This window comes from Orbicella franksi, chromosome 12, assembly GCF_964199315.1.
Source record: "Orbicella franksi chromosome 12, jaOrbFran1.1, whole genome shotgun sequence".
NCBI lineage: Eukaryota > Metazoa > Cnidaria > Anthozoa > Scleractinia > Merulinidae > Orbicella > Orbicella franksi.
In genome coordinates this window covers 12,334,885-12,356,261 of record NC_138156.1, presented here as the reverse complement: position 1 = coordinate 12,356,261, position 21,377 = coordinate 12,334,885, and the positions used below count along the sequence as shown (strand labels likewise).

General features: G+C 39.7%; 2 pseudogenes; both read right to left on the bottom strand.

Annotated features, from left to right (window-relative positions):
* Nucleotides 1–1,395: 1,395 nt before the first annotated feature.
* LOC145462224 (carbohydrate sulfotransferase 4-like) lies at nucleotides 1,396–3,635 on the bottom strand (annotated as a pseudogene).
* Nucleotides 3,636–6,119: 2,484 nt separating this feature from the next.
* On the bottom strand, nucleotides 6,120–7,630 carry LOC145462223 (carbohydrate sulfotransferase 1-like; annotated as a pseudogene).
* Nucleotides 7,631–21,377: the final 13,747 nt, after the last annotated feature.

Here is a 21,377-nt window from a genome sequence, read left to right as displayed (position 1 = left end):
CCGTTCGAAATATGTTATTTCTCCTCGCGCTGAATTTGCGCGCGCAAACAGTTTTGCTTTCAAGACAACTAAATCTGCTGATTTCCAGTTCGAAATGTAGACTGACAATTAATCAACCTAGTTTTACGAACTGCATCCATTATAATCTGTTTTGAAGCCATTCAAACACACGCTGAATCCAATTTTAAGTTCAGTCAAATGGAACAAACTGCACACGCCAGTTACAAACCTAACTCCAAAAAGCATGGCTTGTCTAGCACATTCCTCATTACTGAAAACTAGAAAATTTGATAATGTAATTCAAGAGTTTTCATTGGCTTAGTCATTATGGTATGTGAGCCATTATAACATGCACTACAGATATGGTTAGCAAACGCGTAATTTTTGGAGGCGATTTTATTTTTATTTTATTTTAGTTTTGGAGGAGTTTTTAATAAAGAAATTATTCTACTCGCGCTTGTTGGATATCCAATGTACGCTCGTGGAATAATTGTTAATTTATTGTGCAGTCGTTGTAGTTAGTCTACGAAATAGAGGCGCTTTCTGGTTTTCCCATCGAAGTTTTGGAGGAGAGTTAATAAACAAATTGATAATTAAATACCTGAGAAGCCTAAATGAAGCCGATTTACGGTTTCTTGATTTTATAAACTCGACGTTGTTGGAAATACTGATGAGCTGCTCATTTCAATTCAGATTACAATCCATTCCGCGCGAGTGTGAAGTGGGCAGTTTAATACTACGTAGAAAAATAATTAGAAATCGTTATTTAGAGGAAATTTAGTTAGAGGTCTGTTAAAACAATAAGATTGTTCGCTCTCGATTTCTGAGGCCATAGTTGACCTTATACTAAAATCTGATTGATAAATTGTGATGTGTACGATAGCTCAGCCAATCAGATTGAACCATTTGCGATAGTATAGGGCAGAATTCTACAAAATAGGTAGCGTTGCCGGGCTGATTTTGGTTTCACTGAGTGACCTGAGTATATCCGAGCCGTGAGCAGGCAGACAAAAGCTTAAAGCCACATCTGGCTCTTTAAGTAAGCCACCGGGTTTACTAGCACACCACTGTCCAATTACTATTAGTAATAATTATAACTCCAAGTGCGCTCCAATTCTCAGTATCACCTTAGAAATTCTGATTTTACCATACCCAGATTTTGGACTGTTGCTTATGGCAAACATAGCCTGACTTATTTAGGCCCTGTCATTTGGTCCAAACTCGACAAATCTATTCGATCTTCGGAATCATTGCACACTTTTAAAAAGCGCATCAAATCTTATCTTATCTTATCTCGTCTCGTCTCGTCTCGTCTCGTCTCGTCTCGTCTCGTCTCGTTTCGTCTCGTCTCGTCTCGTCTTATCTTATCTGAGTAACTGTTTATGTAGCTGGTGGGGTTGAGTTGATACTGTTTGGTTCAAAACAAAACAAAGTAGGCTTGTCCGGGGGCATGCTTCCCCGGGATAAGTTAGATCCTTAGAACATCAGAACACTATTTGTAGGCATTTTGGTATAATTTTTAGCACTGTTATATATGCCGTCTGTACACTTAATAGTAATTATTTTGAGTGACTCCAACCCCCCTCCCCCCCTACACAGCATTTTTTTTCGGGCCGGCCATTTTGGAATGGTCTGGAATGAATTAAGATGTGGTATTCTCACCGCGAAAGTTGCGAAGGGTTCATTTCAAACCATCAGTAAGCTCAGCTGTGCGATATTAAAGAGAGTTACCGCTTTAGGTGTTTAGGTATGGAGGGAAGCTCTGCATAGCGTGTCTATGACTACTCCTTACAATAGACACTTTGCATAAATGGCGCCTTAATTTGAATAACAATGCTAACTTTGTGCATCCTTAGCCTTGTACTTATGTTTCCAGACAAAACATTTTTCACATTAACGTGAGGCTCAGGATGTATATAAAGGATTGTTATTCAAATTTTTCAAATTTCTATACAAACTTGTCTCCGTAGCTAAGAGAGTATTACAGACTCAGTCATATCAAAACCAGAAAATTTATGAGATTTATTTTATTTTATTTCTCCCGTGTCTTGGAGAACTTTGCTGATTTGAAAATGGTTCAGGGTTTTCACTGGAGGTCTCTGACAAATGGAATATTAGGAGTTCGCAGAGGCTTGCTGTTGTTGTGTTGAAGATTTTCAGAGCCATTTATGAAAACGTATCCCATCGCTTCCATCCGCGGCTCACAAGCCTCTTCAAACAAGGAGACCCGTGAAGACTTTTCGCGAAATCTCCAGTTATCGATTCTAGTAGCATCCGCGTTTGATATAACCATTCCATGGTTATGCGATCGGACCGGAGGCGGAACGCCCTTAATCCAGTTGTTAATGGTCTCTATCATGTCGAGACCAATGAATTTATACATATCGTTCACCAGTTTTGACATATTGCAGATAACATCTTCGTAACGAACAAGAATGTAGCAGCTCTTAAACCACTTTGACCATTCTGTATAAATTAAACGTACTCTAAGTTTTCTGAGACGAGAGAGCAAAGCAAATGCGCGTTATCCTTCAGATTGGCTATTCCTGTCGGAGACAAGCTTCTCGCAGGTTTCTCTATGAAGTGTCGTTTAATTAAAGAAGAGAAGACAGCACGAGGATCTCTGACCGGATGAACAATCAAACAGTGACGCTTACTAGGATCTGAGCGACAAACTCGCTCCACTTCACGAATTCCAATTTCCCTGGGAAGTCGTGTTCAGTTTGCATGATCTTGGTTACTGTTATTTTTCGCGCATCGCAAGCTTTTCTCAACGACTCTTTAGTCAACGTTGTTGACTTATTATACTATTGGTCGTGGTACCTTACCCATCTTGGAAAAACTAGTTCTATTGTCCTTTCTTGTTGAAAGCCACATGTGAATAAGTCGCGTACCAGAGTCGAAAAGTCTTTCCTTAAGGCGTCGTTCCTCGATTTGTCTAAGACACGCCACTCACTCCCATAAACGTTTCTCCTAAGAGCAAGTAGTGTTCCATAAACTTAAACACATCTGTGTGAAGATTAAACATAAATCCCACAACTGTCGATCCAGAACTCATAAGCGTTAACAGAATCACATTAAATCTGGGTTCAGTGTTGTTATTTTTCACTTCCGATGTCGGTGATACAAAACTGCTTCCTGTCTTTATCTGAGGCATCCCTAACCTTGTCTTCTCGTTTGATTGACTCGGGTATATAACAATAATGAAGAAAAGGAAAATAATAGCTGCGAACACTGTAGGGCCTTTTAATCCTCTTATCAGGTTCACTGTTAGAAGCAAAAGAGTTTGATTAATTTTAGTCAGAAGCTAATTAAGATATTCTTACTAGAAAAAAAAGATCATAATCCTTGTCAGAATCAACCACAATGAAAACTTTAACAATCTATTTACACTATTTGCATTGGTGATTAATACCCTAGGGATTATGCAAGAATTTGTGTTTTGTATTTTTAAGAATTTACACGCGTTCCACCCTATCACCCTATTCGAGGCCGCGAAAGCGAAGAGGTTGGCGACCCCGGCACCCTCCATCCCACCAACGAGTAAGTCGGGCTTGACCTAGCTGTCCGCTTCTATTTTCGCCTGGTCTTAGGCCTCTCCCAGGCCAGAGTGATTCCCCATAACTTATCACCATGTCATGCCTAACAATACCCAGGGTAGAATATTACACTTCTTATTTCTTTCCTGATTCAATTGTTGTGTTGTAATGTCTAATGCAAGCATATTAAATTCCGGTTTCTTTTCCACCAACGTACTATATATAAGTACATACTGACATTGATAGAGGAGTCATTTTAGACCTAGTATTTGTTACATTGTTGTTGTATTGTGACATGGAGGTTGTACGTTACGTCTTAAGATCCATCACATATGTTGTTTGGTCGTTTGGAGCATGACGCGTGTTCCCATGCTGAAAGTGAAAGTCATCTATTTCGGTGTCTTATACATGATCCATATGATCCAGATAAATTTAGAAGTTTTGTGAATTGTTCATTTGAATCAGAAAATTACTTTCATGATCTGGTCTGATCTGTATCTCGTGATGGTTTGTGCGACTCGACTGATCAATTCAACAAGTGGTCTATAAAACACCCGAGAGGGGGCAGGGAGGGTACTCCCAGAAAAGTTGGGTGGGGGTGTGCGGCCCACTTCCCAAAACCCTTACCCCATTTATAACCAAAATCTGCGATTTTCCCCACCCTATTTATGACCTGGCCGAAACTTCAATACCCTATTTGTGACCGTTGCGGCTGGCGCAGTTGCCCTAAACTTAAGTTATGAAGGGCTTTTGCTGACGTTCTTATTGATAATGATGAAAAAGTAGCTTCTTCTAAGAAACATACCCAATTCAAGACTAGAGTGCTAAAACCAGACCCTATTTAAGACCATAATGGCCAAAATCGATACCCTATTTATGACCAAAACGACTGGAAAACCCTACCCTTTGGGGCCGCACATACTTCTATAGCCCATATAAGGGATTACTCCCACCGGAATAAAACAAAACAGGCTTTATGCCTTTGACACTGTGAACGTCTCTTTTAAGCGGCCACCTATTTAGCGGCCAGTTATCAAAGTCCCGAAATTATCGTCAGTAAAATACTGCAAATAAAACCCCTATTAACCGGCCACCTCTATTAGGCGGCCGCGGCCACCTTTTGGTCGTCCCGATGAGGGTTTTCCTATTGTCTTTACCCCTATGAAATGGCCACCCAAAATTTAATGCGCGCAGTTTGCCTTTTTTCGGAAAAGGCGACCTTGATGTAAGAGTCCGACATAGAAATAGACGCCTGATAAAAACATCCAAACACACGTTTATTATGATTCTCTTGATAAGCAGTTAACCTGTTGGTAAAAAGTATTCAAAGAATTAACACCAACCCCTACTAAGACCCTATTCATAAATGGCTGCCAATTTAAAATTCTTTTGCATGTATTTAAATTAGCCTAACTAACCTCGTTTGAAAGTAAAAATTCTTTTGAATTATCAACTAAAAAACGAGATTAGTTAAGATTAGTATTAATTTTAATACTTACAAAAGAATTTTTACAGTCAAACCAAGTGAAGCGTACCCCTCAAGATTACATTAATGAATTCATCATTTAAATATTGAACCCGCTAGTCGTTTCAGGAATGCAATAATGAATTGATTATTTGAATATTGAACTCGCTTGTCATTTCAAAAATCAATATTGAATTGACTTTTTTGAACATCAAACCCATTAGCCGTATTCTTGGAACGACTAGTGGGTTCTGTTTTCCAATAATCAATTCATTATTGCGCTCTTGAAACAAGTAGCGGGTTCAATATTCAAATCAGGATTCAACTAATCAATTCATTAATGCATTATTGAGGGGTTGTAGAATGCATAAGTGCAATAACTGATCACAAATGTAATAAAGTCACAAGTGTAATAAGGTCACAAATGTAATAAGGGTTCAGACATAGGCACAAACGTGAAAGGCACCTGCCATTCAAAGTTGATGTCGTCATAAGTCAAGTCTTGCTCTTTAAGTAAGCCACCGGGTTTACTAGCACACCACTGTCCAATTACTATTAGTAATAATTATAACTCCAAGTGCGCTCCAATTCTCAGTATCACCTTAGAAATTCTGATTTTACCATACCCAGATTTTGGACTGTTGCTTATGGCAAACATAGCCTGACTTATTTAGGCCCTGTCATTTGGTCCAAACTCGACAAATCTATTCGATCTTCGGAATCATTGCACACTTTTAAAAAGCCCATCAAATCTTATCTTATCTTATCTCGTCTCGTCTCGTCTCGTCTCGTCTCGTCTCGTCTCGTCTCGTCTCGTCTCGTCTCGTCTCGTCTCGTCTCGTCTCGTCTCGTCTCGTCTTATCTTATCTGAGTAACTGTTTATGTAGCTGGTGGGGTTGAGTTGATACTGTTTGGTTCAAAACAAAACAAAGTAGGCTTGTCCGGGGGCATGCTTCCCCGGGATAAGTTAGATCCTTAGAACATCAGAACACTATTTGTAGGCATTTTGGTATAATTTTTAGCACTGTTATATATGCCGTCTGTACACTTAATAGTAATTATTTTGAGTGACTCCAACCCCCCTCCCTCCCTACACAGCATTTTTTTTCGGGCCGGCCATTTTGGAATGGTCTGGAATGAATTAAGATGTGGTATTCTCACCGCGAAAGTTGCGAAGGGTTCATTTCAAACCATCAGTAAGCTCAGCTGTGCGATATTAAAGAGAGTTACCGCTTTAGGTGTTTAGGTATGGAGGGAAGCTCTGCATAGCGTGTCTATGACTACTCCTTACAATAGACACTTTGCATAAATGGCGCCTTAATTTGAATAACAATGCTAACTTTGTGCATCCTTAGCCTTGTACTTATGTTTCCAGACAAAACATTTTTCACATTAACGTGAGGCTCAGGATGTATATAAAGGATTGTTATTCAAATTTTTCAAATTTCTATACAAACTTGTCTCCGTAGCTAAGAGAGTATTACAGACTCAGTCATATCAAAACCAGAAAATTTATGAGATTTATTTTATTTTATTTCTCCCGTGTCTTGGAGAACTTTGCTGATTTGAAAATGGTTCAGGGTTTTCACTGGAGGTCTCTGACAAATGGAATATTAGGAGTTCGCAGAGGCTTGCTGTTGTTGTGTTGAAGATTTTCAGAGCCATTTATGAAAACGTATCCCATCGCTTCCATCCGCGGCTCACAAGCCTCTTCAAACAAGGAGACCCGTGAAGAGTTTTCGCGAAATCTCCAGTTATCGATTCTAGTAGCATCCGCGTTTGATATAACCATTCCATGGTTATGCGATCGGACTGGAGGCGGAACGCCCTTAATCCAGTTGTTAATGGTCTCTATCATGTCGAGACCAATGAATTTATACGTATCGTTCACCAGTTTTGACATATTGCTGATAACATCTTCGTAACGAGCAAGAATGTAGCAGCTCTTAAACCACTTTGACCATTCTGTATAAATTAAACGTACTCTAAGTTTTCTGAGACGAGAGAGCAAAGCAAATGCGCGTTATCCTTCAGATTGGCTATTCCTGTCGGAGACAAGCTTCTCGCAGGTTTCTCTATGAAGTGTCGTTTAATTAAAGAAGAGAAGACAGCACGAGGATCTCTGACCGGATGAACAATCAAACAGTGACACTTACTAGGATCTGAGCGACAAACTCGCTCCACTTCACGAATTCCAATTTCCCTGGGAAGTCGTGTTTGCATGATCTTGGTTACTGTTATTTTAATAAGTCGCGTACCAGAGTCGAAAAGTCTTTCCTTAAGGCGTCGTTCCTCGATTTGTCTAAGACACGCCACTCACTCCCATAAACGTTTCTCCTAAGAGCAAGTAGTGTTCCATAAACTTAAACACATCTGGGTGAAGATTAAACATAAATCCCACAACTGTCGATCCAGAACTCATAAGCGTTAACAGAATCACATTAAATCTGGGTTCAGTGTTGTTATTTTTCACTTCCGATGTCGGTGATACAAAACTGCTTCCTGTCTTTATCTGAGGCATCCCTAACCTTGTCTTCTCGTTTGATTGACTCGGGTATATAACAATAATGAAGAAAAGGAAAATAATAGCTGCGAACACTGTAGGGCCTTTTAATCCTCTTATCATGTTCACTGTTAGAAGCAAAAGAGTTTGATTAATTTTAATCAGAAGCTAATTAAGATATTCTTACTAGAAAAAAAAGATCATAATCCTTGTCAGAATCAACCACAATGAAAACTTTAACAATCTATTTACACTATTTTCATTGGTGATTAATACCCTAGGGATTATGCAAGAATTTGTGTTTTGTATTTTTAAGAATTTACACGCGTTCCACCCTATCACCCTATTCGAGGCCACGAAAACGAAGAGGTTGGCGACCCCGGCACCCTCCATCCCACCAACGAGTAAGTCGGGCTTGACCTAGCTGTCCGCTTCTATTTTCGCCTGGTCTTAGGCCTCTCCCAGGCCAGAGTGATTCCCCATAACTTATCACCATGTCATGCCTAACAATACCCAGGGTAGAATATTACACTTCTTATTTCTTTCCTGATTCAATTGTTGTGTTGTAATGTCTAATGCAAGCATATTAAATTCCGGTTTCTTTTCCACCAACGTACTATATATAAGTACATACTGACATTGATAGAGGAGTCATTTTAGACCTAGTATTTGTTACATTGTTGTTGTATTGTGACATGGAGGTTGTACGTTACGTCTTAAGATCCATCACATATGTTGTTTGGTCGTTTGGAGCATGACGCGTGTTCCCTTGCTGAAAGTGAAAGTCATCTAGTTCGGTGTCTCATACATGATCCATATGATCCAGATAAATTTAGAAGTTTTGTGAATTGTTCATTTGAATCAGAAAATTACTTTCATGATCTGGTCTGATTTGTATCTCGTGATGGTTTGTGCGACTCGACTGATCAATTCAACAAGTGGTCTATAAAACACCCGGGAGGGGGCAGGGAGGGTACTCCCAGAAAAGTTGGGTGGGGGTGTGCGGCCCACTTCCCAAAACCCTTACCCCATTTATAACCAAAATCTGCGATTTTCCCCACCCTATTTATGACCTGGCCGAAACTTCAATACCCTATTTGTGACCGTTGCGGCTGGCGCAGTTGCCCTAAACTTAAGTTATGAAGGGCTTTTGCTGACGTTCTTATTGATAATGATGAAAAAGTAGCTTCTTCTAAGAAACATACCCAATTCAAGACTAGAGTGCTAAAACCAGACCCTATTTAAGACCATAATGGCCAAAATCGATACCCTATTTATGACCAAAACGACTGGAAAACCCTACCCTTTGGGGCCGCACATACTTCTATAGCCCATATAAGGGATTACTCCCACCGGAATAAAACAAAACAGGCTTTATGCCTTTGACACTGTGAACGTCTCTTTTAAGCGGCCACCTATTTAGCGGCCAGTTATCAAAGTCCCGAAATTATCGTCAGTAAAATACTGCAAATAAAACCCCTATTAACCGGCCACCTCTATTAGGCGGCCGCGGCCACCTTTTGGTCGTCCCGATGAGGGTTTTCCTATTGTCTTTACCCCTATGAAATGGCCACCCAAAATTTAATGCGCGCAGTTTGCCTTTTTTCGGAAAAGGCGACCTTGATGTAAGAGTCCGACATAGAAATAGACGCCTGATAAAAACATCCAAACACACGTTTATTATGATTCTCTTGATAAGCAGTTAACCTGTTGGTAAAAAGTATTCAAAGAATTAACACCAACCCCTACTAAGACCCTATTCATAAATGGCTGCCAATTTAAAATTCTTTTGCATGTATTTAAATTAGCCTAACTAACCTCGTTTGAAAGTAAAAATTCTTTTGAATTATCAACTAAAAAACGAGATTAGTTAAGATTAGTATTAATTTTAATACTTACAAAAGAATTTTTACAGTCAAACCAAGTGAAGCGTACCCCTCAAGATTACATTAATGAATTCATCATTTAAATATTGAACCCGCTAGTCGTTTCAGGAATGCAATAATGAATTGATTATTTGAATATTGAACTCGCTTGTCATTTCAAAAATCAATATTGAATTGACTTTTTTGAACATCAAACCCATTAGCCGTATTCTTGGAACGACTAGTGGGTTCTGTTTTCCAATAATCAATTCATTATTGCGCTCTTGAAACAAGTAGCGGGTTCAATATTCAAATCAGGATTCAACTAATCAATTCATTAATGCATTATTGAGGGGTTGTAGAATGCATAAGTGCAATAACTGATCACAAATGTAATAAAGTCACAAGTGTAATAAGGTCACAAATGTAATAAGGGTTCAGACATAGGCACAAACGTGAAAGGCACCTGCCATTCAAAGTTGATGTCGTCATAAGTCAAAATCGCTCTAGTTTTGTTATTTTACGCATCATCTAATGCCTTAAATGCACTTATTAATTAACTATAAAGCTTTTGTACAAATTAGGTGCTGCTCTCAACTGATAGCGTCATTAGGTATATCCAAATTAAATTTTAATTCGCTTCAATTTCATTAAGTGCCAACAACAAAACCATCAGTGCAATCTGAGTGATTCATAAAAGAAAGAAAAACTGTCAATGCAATAACATGAACACTATTCAAATGGTCAACGTTCTCAACTGAGGACGTGAAAAAAATCCATTGATCCAGTGTGATAATTTGAACTTGAAATTCAACTTAAACAACCCAAGTTACAATACGACTACTAAGTTTGTTCTTTTCTAGTAAGTCTTGTCCTTTTTAGGTTATTATTTGCTGATGTCTTTACAGCCTGAGTTAATAGGGGCTCCCTCTCCTGGTTCCCTCAGTCCCCCGGGACTGTGGGATATGGGCCTCACCCCTGGAGGCAGGTCTGGAACTTTTATTCCAGGGTGGCTACCCCCGGTACCACCCGATCTGTACTCCCCCAGGAGGGCGTCCTTCCTGGGCCCCTACTCCCCAGTCGTCCTTCCCTGCCACCCAAATTTTACCCACAGCCAGTGTGTTATTTCCTAAATGTAGTATCGTTAGTGGAAGCTCAGACCAGGCCTCGAAAGAGGATCATTAACAAAAACCAGAAACACACGTTTGTACAGAAACATATGATCTTATTAATTAAAGGCCAGTGTATACTAGCCTATTCTTCCAATAAATGCCAGTTATGGTAAACAACCATACCCTAACGGAACTAGTTTTATCCAAGCTTGGTACCATCTAGGAGACTTAATTGCCTCTCGAAGGTCTGCAACAGCGCTGCTGCATTTCCCTTTTAACATGATGATTTTGCGAATACTGATAACCTCTTGTTCCTCTGGCAGCTCAGGTATATACACCCTAGGGCAAGGAACATTGTCCACGGTCACTCTGAAAGATCTGTTGACACGTTTTAAGCTGCTTCTCGTAATAGTCCTCGAGTGGCGAAATAGGCGCAATCGAGCGTGACGCTTTCTTTCGTTTTATTTCCAAATAAATATTTCTTCAACTTGCATTTGCTAAGTTTATTATTGCCTCTTCAGTCCGACTATTTGAGTGATACTGAAACAATTAGACCCATCGCCCTCAAGGGCCACGGGTCAATAGCCCATTCGGGCTATTGACCCGTTGCCCGCAAGGGCTAGGAGTCTAATTGTTAAATACCTCGTTCTTCAAAATACACCGACATATGTTTGAAGTGGCCGGGTATCCTGCAATTGCTCCGAAAACTGCTTGTGTGTTGCATTTGTCCTTTAAGGGTTTGGGTAATTATCGCGTTTGCCAGGCTATTGGTTTTTGTGTTCCCAGTTCAAAAGCAGAACAACTACGGATAGCAACCTAAATTAACAAATAAAGAAGCCTAAGCCGTGTATTACTTAACAAATAGATTCCATGTTGCCGTGCGTCTGTTCAGTATAGATCACAGATGACGTCAAAATGTGGTAAGAACAAAAAAGTGGCACACGAGGCGATAGCCGAGTGTGTCACTGATGTTCTTACCACATTTTGACGTCTTCTGTGATCTATTACTGAACAGACGCATGGCAACATGGAATCTATTTGTTTTGTTTAATAACGAAACACACTACTACTGATAAAGCTTTTTTATTTCAAAATCTTTCAACATAACTCGAAAGCCGGCTTCTGCCCACTTTGGCGAACACGAAAAAGCCATTTGACGTAATCTATTGTCTATACAAACTGAAGCAATCTCATTGGTTGCTATGCGTAGCAAAGAATTTTGATTGGTCCAGGAAAATCACGCCACTATCAAACCTGACTCGAGCGTCGCTTCTCGTGGAATGAAAACCTACAGCGAAAGCAGAATTGAACTGCGAAATATACAAATCTTAAAGGAAATGCTGGATAAGTCAAGTCAGATTTTGTCATCAGAGCAGCCCTGTGAGCAGAAAAGTTTGGATGTTGCTTCGAATATTGCAGGAGTTGAAAAACTACGCTCGGAAAACTTGCGGTTGCGGTCAACCTGGAGGCCATTCGATTCGAGTTTTGAAGGAAACAGAAGAAAGACTATCAGGCTTGCGCGTAGGGTAAAAAAAATCTGTTTAAGCGAGCGCGGGCCTCGGCTGTGAAAGTTCTACCAACTAATTCTCAACTCAACATGGCGAAGCAAACAAAGCAGACGCTAAGCACACACCCTTAGTTCTTTCTACCGATCCTTGAAAGAATGATTTGAAACAAAATAAATAAATAAATAATAATAATAATTATAATTATAACAATAGTAATAGTAATAGTGATAGTGATAGTGATAGTGATAGTGATAATAATAATAATAATAATAATAATAATAATAATAATAATAACAAAATAGTTTTGTACTGATATAGCGAGTATAATTATCAGGAGGAAATTAATTCGTGATAGCAAGAAAATTTTTAAGCGGCGTTACCTTTGTTTTTACCTTAAGTCTGTGGCAGTGGTTATGATTGTTCCAATCTTTTGTTCCTTAAAAACAGCCTTCAAGTTACAGTGGTCTCACTCGTGACTTTGTTTGGAAACATTTATGTTGGTGTGTCAATTGTTTGGCCGCGTGACTTGACGTTTCTAGGGCAACCAAGTTTGTACTTTGTAAAACTTTAAAAGTTCTGTTTTAGTGAAAATTTGGATTACACGAGGATTGTATATTCCAAATTCCTTACATGACTCTATTGTCTCTTCATATTTTTCTAATTTGGAGCTCTCAAGTTGTTTAAAGCCTGAGTCAGGAATGTAAAGTAGAATCATTGTTGGGAGCAATATATCTTGTTATATTTGTTTCATCAAGCTGAAATTAAATTTTCCCTGGTTATAAAACTCGGCGTCCTGCCTTGCCTTAACATATTATTTTGATCACGTGACGTGTCACGTGATCATGTTAAAATGAAGTAAATCGGCGAACAGACCAATTTCGATATACTAAAATTCAGCCTAACACAATAGACCTCAGCACGAGGCTCCGGGGAATAAACCCCACAAACTCTGTAGTTATTCCCGGAGCCTCGTGCTGAAGTCTATTGTTTTCGGCTGAATTTTAATATATCGAAATTGGTCTATTGGTGGCAAATTTTCATTCTATTGATCAATAAATGAGCGTTTTCGATGCAAATTTAAATTATCTACGTAGCTACGTTTGGAATGGATCCTACCTTAGAGGTTTGATGTTTAGAATTGGTTGGTTTGTAGCGGACTATCATTCTGTTCAGCCCTGGCAGAAGAACGAGAACGAAAACAACACGACACCCGAACCAGCTTTTATCGGGGTATAGAAAGAAAACTACCGCGCGCTTTAAACATTTTAACTTAGCCGAAGGTAATGGACAATGCCCTTGCAGAATTGTACATGCAGAAACTAACCTGATGACTCTCCCAGTTTTATGTTGTCTTGATTGACATAATTAAACTCTCTCTTGTTCTCCTTATCATCATTGTCCATCAGTGAACCATTACCTGGAGGAGCTATTTCATTTATATCATCGTTTCTCTGGCAAGAAAAATTTGTTTTTATTTCCTTTTCCCCTTGGTTGATAGGTCCTTCGGTTTGCATATTTTTTGGTGGAGCTTCAGAGTGAGTAGCTTGAAGAGGACGAGGTTTTGAATCGCCTGCAAAAATATTGAACGGGTTCTCTTCAGTTTCCTCCGAGGCTAAGCAAACGTTGCGGATCGGGTTTGGACCTTTTTTCTGTTAGAGAGGCTGGTTGTTCGTTTATCGATTTGTCTAAATACTCACTTAGTCGGACTTTATCAAAGCATTCGGCATGTCGAGGAGGCCTGTCGCTGAGGGTTTTCACTGGAATACTTGAGCTAAAACTCTCAGGGTCTTGAGAAGTTGCTGTATTGGGCGGAAACAAATCTCACTGGTCGACCCAGTCGTCCACCTGTTTTCGTTCGAATTCGTACAATAATATTTCTGCCTGAAGTAAATCTTTCCTTGACTGCAAAAAGGCTGCAATCCACGTCATCGAGAGGCTGATTTGAAAGAAAAAAATAAAGAAAGCAGAAAATTGACGACCTAAAACTGGCAGTGCTCTAAACAATCAAGCAATGGTTGAATGGTCATCTGTTACTGAAAATATGACAAATATCTAATGTTGAAAAACTTTGAGCTGGTAATTGGCCACTGGAATAACGGCAGTATCCTGTTACTTAAAACTGTTAACAGTTCTGAAGTTGAGAACATTTCCCGTGTTTCTCTTGGCAGACGGGTCGAGTAGCAAGCGAGTACAATGAGCCGTTTTTCTAAACCTGAGTCAACGAATGAACGAACGAATAAATGAATGAATGAATGAATAAATAAATAAATAAATAAATAAATAAATAAATAAGACTTACGTCAGTTATAAGAGCTCTTTCGTCTAAAGCGCGCAGAGACGAGCACGAGCCAGTGTTCTCAAGTAATGTAGGATACTTGCATGCGATGCTATAAGTGACAGGCGATTGACCGAGGACCTCTTGGACTTCATTAATTTAAGTTTCTTGAGAAATTTCTCCTAATGCTTGAATTTACAAAATGATTCTTTACTCGATCTCGGGTAGAAGCGATCTAAAATTCGGTGAATTTAAAAAGTATGAATTACTCACTTTTAAATCGCAATATAACAATGACTGGTCGATAATAAGTTATTTGAACCCAGATGACGTCATAAGTTCGCGCCAAATAATAGCATAGGGAGCTGGAACTTAACTTAATAGAAATCACATTCGTGACATTATATATGGGGGATTGTAAGAAGACGGAATTTTATTTGGTTTTGTGATAGGCGCACGTACACTTATGAGGTAAGCAGTGAAATAGAAGTCTAGTTTGCTAAAATAATGAAGCCCTGAAGGTTATGAGGCAGAAGGTTTTTAAGAGCGAAAGTACGTAACAGTAACCCTGACTCTCATGAACATACAGAGAAACGGAAATACAATGAAACCCCGCTTTACGGACACCCACGTATTAAGGGCAGTTTCCTTTGTCCAGACGAAAAGTTCATACGCTTTCTCTTACCCTAGCAAGCTTAGTAAGGAGGTTGGTTAGTACGAACGACGAACATTAAACAGCATTCTGTTGCTTCTAAATATTACGCATCAGTTCTTTTATCAAGACATGATATATCTGAGACAATTTCTTGGTAAGCCCGCCTAATATATAGGGACACCAGGGTAATACAGACACTTGTGTGTCCCTTTGTACCCTTATTGACCAGGATCCACTGTAGTAAGTGAAATACCTCTGTTATGAGGACTGTTGAAATGAAATCTAATGGAACGTTTCGCTATTTTTCTCGCACGAATGCATCCAAACATCTGAACATATACGGTCGAAAGCGATTTACATAACTACAGAACACGCAAGGTAGTTTTGTAGTAAGTGTTTAGTGCTTTGTATCACTTCGTGAAAATTGTGTCACTTTTAAGTATCCTAGAAAAACTGTGCATGTGAGATCAACTTAAAAGATTGAATGTACTCATGCCAAATGAAGTTGAAATTTGCATTCAGCACGATCGTGATTTATATTGTCCGTGAAGTTGCAGTTAATCAAGCGTAGTTGTTCTGCTTTTGAACTGAGAATCCAAAAACCAGTGATCACGCCAAGACGATAATCACAGCGCGAAGCCTAACAGGACGAATGCAACTCTCCGGCAGTTTTCAATGTAATCTAGAGCTTGTCATAGATAGCTAACAATCTAAAGTTTTAACTTCAGTTGTCGTTTATACGGCATGTGTCGCCAACGTGAGGTCTCACCACAGGGGGTCCAAATTGCTTGAAGCTCATACAGTTTCAAAGGCATAAAGCCTGTTTCAAGACCACTGGTTTAATTGATCGAATCATGCACAAATCCTGAGATCAACAACATGAAAACATGAAAATGTTTCATACTGAAGTAAACGAAATATTGAAGCAGTGTTCTTCAAACTTGGTACCAGAAATGTACATCACAAAAGAAACCAAATGACACCCGGCTCCTGTCTCTTTCTGTCAAAAACCAAATATTCTCATTTTCAACCGACGTGGTTCCCATATTGTCTTAACTCTCATCATTAGATTGGCTGGAGTTGATGGTCCTTGGTTAAGACAAAAACTGGGAATTTCAGTTTCAATTAAGACAGGACCATTGGCAAAACTTTTGTCATGGCAACAGCACAACCGCTGTCATTTTGTGTCTTTTGTGATGAACATTTCTGATTGAGATATTCTTTATTCAGTATTTGACCATTGTAGTTGTGAACCTCATGACGTCATCACTTTCCTAATGTGCATAATACAAAAACGTCAATATCCCTAAAACGAAAAAAGATATTCCAAAAGGAAAACGCCATTCTTCTTTATTTTGAAAAACCTTTCAAATAAGTAGCAATTATTTGTCATCAGAAGCCATAATCGGGGACGGAGACCGTGAGTGCGCGCGATTTCTAGTATTGGGGTTGTCCCAGGGGCGGGGCAGAAGACTCCTGAAATTTTTGTAGTGGATCATCCAACAAAAAGTGACGTCACATCCGGTTTAAACGGTGCCGCGCAACTCGTTTCCTAAAGCGAAAAAATGGCGTTTCGATTGGGGAAGATTTTCTTCTATTTGCAAACCATCAGGTCCGTGTCCTTCCATAGTGAGGATAGAAATATGTTGCAGGCACATTTCTTCGACTTTCGAAGCAAACCTGTTGGCAAAAGAGAACAGTTTAGTATTGTTTTGAAGGAAAATAACGGAGAGCCTTCTGTCATCGAATGGCGGATTTTACACACATTCAAAACTGGTGTTGTTCCGACTTTTGGTTCTTATTGTTCGCGATTCGGTGATAACACTAAGTGCAATAGCCTGTAATGTTAACAACAACCTGGATGAAGTATTGCTGGCCATAGTTTGCACTGTGTACAGCGGGAACATATTTAACAGAAGCCGTTTTTTTTCTGAAAGTGAAGCTCTTTATCCACGTGCGTGTGGTGAAAAAGACATGCTGAATCGTATAGTCAAGGTTAGTATCCTATTTCCGTATCTCTTGTTGAATACGGTTTTTCTCTGTAAGAAATAAGCAACGTTGAGAGTTAGAGGCGAGCTTTGGGGATATCAGATTTCCCCGAAGAGATCAACAAAGGGGTGAAGCACTCCCCCACCAAATTTTTCTGGGAGTAGCCCCCCGGGTACTGTGAAGTTGTTCATTAATAAATGCTGGACAGAATTCAAATTTTATCCAGTGGTTAATTGTACATTGCTCTGTATTGTCTGAACTGCAATGCTGGCCTGGGGATCAACTTCTTTGGGCACTTCCAAAAGAGGGGGGTTGGCCAGTTTAGGATCAGCTCTCGATGGTATGGTATATCCTTAGCCCTTAACTTTACCTCCGCTTTTGACAGGTACCCACTTCTACTGTGACCCGGAGCATGGTGTACTCCCTTGTGTGCTCTATAGGGGTATGTAAGGCCCCAAAAGGTATGGTTTTTCAGCCGTTTTGGTCATAAATAGGGTATCAGTTTTGGCCATTTTGGCCTTAAATAGGATATGGGTTTTGTACTCTAGTCTTGAATTGGGTAATGTTGTTTAGAAGAAGCTACTTTTTCATCATTATTGATAAGACCATGAACAAAAGGCCTTCAAAAATCATGGTTAGGGCAACTCTGTCAGCTACAATGGTGGTAAATAGGTTATCGAATTTTTGGTCTGGTCATAAATAGAGTAGGGAGAATTGCAGATTTTGATCATAAATAGGGTAAGGGTTTTGGGAAGCTGGCCGCACTCCCCGACCAAATTTTTCTGGGAGTACCCCCTACCCCCGTTCGGGTACTGTGAAGTGGTTCATAAATAAAAGCTGGACAGAATTCAAATTTTATCCTGTAATTAGCTTTAAGCTGTTAATTATTATCTAATAATAATAAAATAGAGGACATCTTCTGTGTTTCTATTCAACAATTGGACTACAAGGTCAAGAATTCTTTGAGGTGATAGTTTGAGGCTGTATCAACGGTACTATCACCTGATGGGAATCTTAAGCTGGCAATCCATTAATATTGTTAAGTAGAATTGTAATTAAATTTTCTTCAAACCATGATTTACCATTGTTTCTTTATCAAACTTCATACTTAGGTGCAATCATACAAATATATAGACAATTCTCATATACCGTAAAAACTCGTGTATAAGCCGCACCTTTTTGCTGAAATTTTGGGCTTAAAATGGCGGGTGCGGCTTATATACGAGACCATTGTTTTCAGAGGGGGCTAATTGCCTAGTTAGTGGTCAGATATAGCACTTAAAAACGTAAGTAAATAAACATTCAACATTTTGAAACCTGTTGCTGTTGTTGATCATTGCTTTTGATAGAAGTGGTGGCTCCTAAAGGAGCCTTTGTCTCTTCAGGTTTTAAACCTGAATCTTCTTTGCGAGTAGTTCTTTCAAGCGATTCATTTGTACTTCCTTTGCGCAGCTAAACTCTAACTGGCATGGAATCTCCATTCCTCCACAAAGCTGCTTACAATGCCTTCTGCGACCGATCACTTCAATACTGATCTCTCTGCCACGTGCAAGAAAATACCACGCTATTCGTGAGAACTCACGGGGCAAATGACCGACTGTTTCGGTGTTCTTCACAACTTGCACCGTGTGTTTATCCATAGGATTGTTAAACTTGCGTCGAGCAACAAGTTTTTCACCAATTGAAGGCTTCCATACATGTTTATAAACATGGTATCCACGCACAGCTGATGTGAAATGGAACTTTTCCATGTTGTTTATCGTTCGTTCGATCGTTCAATTCGATCGATCTACGTGACTCGGCCCAGACTTCTTATCGGTTTTTAGCTAGCCAATCAAAGTAGAGTGCATCTGTGAGGCGTTGCTAAGTGACCTAACCAAGCTGCATGCTTGTGGCTGTAAATAAACCTGTTTTTTTGCATGAAAATTGATTCTCAAGGAACTTTATATTCAAATTTTCGATAATATGCTCAGCTTATACAGTTACCTATGTAGCATGGATCCTAAATCATTTTAGTTTTGTAGGTATATTTGTTCTATGATCGTGAAATGTCACAAAAACTTGTGCTAAGAAAACACAAGGATCAAGTCATTCGCAACTTGAGCATGGTTAACCGATTGTCTGTTTATTGTCTATTTAAACCAATCAGATTTTACTCTGTTTGATCCGCGCAAGAGTCAAAACATTCGACACGTGTCTTCATACTGTCAGTTTATTGTCATCATGTCAGGAAGGGGTTCTCCCAGAGCATCGTACACTGCATCTTTTAAACTTCGAGTTGTTGCATATGTTGTAGAAAAAGGAAATCGTGCCGCTGGAAAGCAGTTCAGTATAAATGAAAGCTGTGTGCGTCGCTGGCGTTCGCAACGTGAAAAGCTGCTGAAAACACCGCGAAACAAGCGAGCTCTACGTGGTTGATCTGCTGCATTTCCTGAACTTGAAAAAGAAGTCGCTGCGTGGATAACCGAGAAACGCAAAGCTGGCACTGGCGTATCCACCAATGTCATATGCCTTAAAGCAAAATCAGTGGCGCAAAGGCTAGGACTGGAACAATTTAAGGCATCTAAATGCTGGTGTTATCGTTTCATGGACCGATGTGGCTTCTCCATCAGAAGGCAGACCACGATTGCTCAGAAACTTCCCCAAGACTATGAAGAGAAGCTGATCAAATTTCAGCGCTATGTGATGGCTAAACGGAAGGAGCATGACTTTGATCTTAAATACATTGGTAATGCAGACCAGACACCACTTACGTTTGACATTGTAACGAACAGTACCGTTGCAGAGAAAGGAGTGAAGAGCGTCCCGCTTCTAAGCACAGGTCATGAGAAGGATAGGTTTACTGTTATGCTCACCTGCCTCGGAGATGGAACAAAACTCCCACCTTACGTTGTGTTTAAACAGAAAACACTTCCTAAGAACTGGAACTTTCCCAAAGAGGTTGTTGTCAGGTGCCAGGCAAAGGGCTGGATGGACGAAGCACTTGTGCAGGACTGGTTACGAACCGTTTGGAGTAAAGTTGGTGGCATCAGCAGGCAAAAGTCCATGCTTGTGTGGGATTCGTTCCGAGCCCACTTATCCAAACCAATTCGCTGTACCTTGAGGTCTCTAAATACGGAGCCCGTAGTGATTCCTGGTGGCATGACCAGCATGCTTCAGCCATTGGATGTATCTATCAACAAACCCTTCAAGGACCGCATGAGGGCAAAGTGGCAAGAATGGATGTTGGCTGGAGAGCACACCTTTACTGCCGGAGGTCGTATTCGGAAAGTTGAGCTTGATGAGATCTGCAGATGGATCAGTGCTGCCTGGAATGACATACCAACTGAAATGATTGCGAAGTCGTTTCGCAAGTGCTGTATCACCAACGTAATGGACGGTACAGAAGATGAAGAAATCTGGGAAGAGGAGTCTGACTCGGATCCATTCGCAGACATCGACGAACTGGACGGCGATGAAGAGTTGTACTATGCAGATGACTTCGAGTGACAGCAAGCAGAAATTGCACCTGAATTCTATGAGGCCATTTTCGGTGAAAGTGACAGTGAGGACTTTTATGGTTTCTAACTGAGCTGAACGATAGAACATTTTCACTTTGGACAAAGATTGATAAGATGAACTTCAAATTTTGCACATGTAAATAGTTTTTGCGTAAAAGTAAGGATAGGTTAACTTTTTAATATCGATAACACATGTACCCGTTTCTCTTTCGGATACAAATGTATCATTTAGTATTGTAAAATATAATCTACAAGTCCATTTATTTGCGTGTGTATTTCTCTTGTGTCCAGACTCTCTCTTTAAATGACTGCGTGGTTACTAAGCAATCATTTTGCATTGATCGGTCAGAGATTGTTTTGCTCGGATTTCCGTTTGAATTTCATCGTTTTCCACTATTGCCTTTAGCAATAAAGGCAACATCTTGTCAAAAGAGCCTCTCTTTAGGAGGATATCAGAAATTCCGTTGAAGAATAGCTTGTAAAAGGTATTTCAAGAGTTATTTAGCTCGCAGCAAATACACAGCATCAGATTTGACCAAGCTTACAATGTACAAGTAATCACTTTCTTTTGCTCAGCACTTTTTAAAGAGTTTTCCTTTTTTCAAAATCAAGCTCGAAAGTTGGGGGTGCGGCTTATATACGAGTGCGGCTTATACACGAGTTTTTACGGTATACTTGTAGTCATAATTAGTTAATTCAACTATTTTGAGATTTTAAAGTTATGTTCTATATATCAAATTGACTCAACAAGAGATGCTGTGGGAACACTGTGAGGTGGCTGGTGATTGTTTTCAGAGGTTTTTTTAGTTCTTCCAAAGATCTGTTTACAACACCTCATCTTCTGTTAATCTGGTGGGGATACAATGTTAAGCTCTGTACCTCTATAGCAATGGGACCTTTGTTCATTATTTGATGAATGTTTAAATGGCATCTACCTTCCATCTTGTAAAGAAAGAATGAAAAATG